Genomic DNA, 711 nt, shown 5'->3' on the forward strand with positions numbered 1-711 from the left:
TTAGAAATATTTGTTGATTTCCATGACTTGAATATTTCCTTTGTACATTACAGTTCTGTAAATGTGTGATTAACATACCCATGAAAATCAAGTCTCTTTGCCTTCTGGTGTGGATGAGAATAGAGAGTGAATGCATTACATGCACAGTGGGCATGAGATAGATCTGAGACAGGAGGCCTTTCAAATTTCATTGCTCTCGGTTAATGCGTCTGCTATCGGTGAGGCTGCTCTGAAATATTGTATTAACTGTATATTATATGCATTGGGGAAGTATAACTGTGGTACAGCAATACTGATGAGCAGAGAGAGGGGAAGCGAACAAGGCCAGTTCTTGCTGACAGTAAGTAGTGTTTTAAAATTTTCATATTCAGATATTTCAGTGAAGGAAGAGATGCAGCTGTCTGTGGTATTCAAGGAAAATTACAATACTTTTTGAGTGTCCTTGCTGCGTTATTTTTCATGTGTATTATTTTGTGTATGTTATTTTGCAGTTGTTTCTGGCTGAATGTAATTGTAATATCAGTTAGAAAAATCTGTCATCAGAGTATGAGGAAAGTAGAGAATTCGTCCACACATAACTTAAAGACCTCCTTTGATATATGTAAATGCAAAGGGCATGATGCAAGAGTGATGTTTTTACTAACTAGATAGAGGATTATTGCCTGCTCAGTGTGCATATGGTCTTCAGAAATTCCTTGTTCTCTTTATTTT

The sequence above is a fragment of the Penaeus monodon genome, chromosome 22 (assembly GCF_015228065.2).
Source record: "Penaeus monodon isolate SGIC_2016 chromosome 22, NSTDA_Pmon_1, whole genome shotgun sequence".
In the NCBI taxonomy this organism is placed as follows: Eukaryota; Metazoa; Arthropoda; class Malacostraca; order Decapoda; family Penaeidae; genus Penaeus; species Penaeus monodon.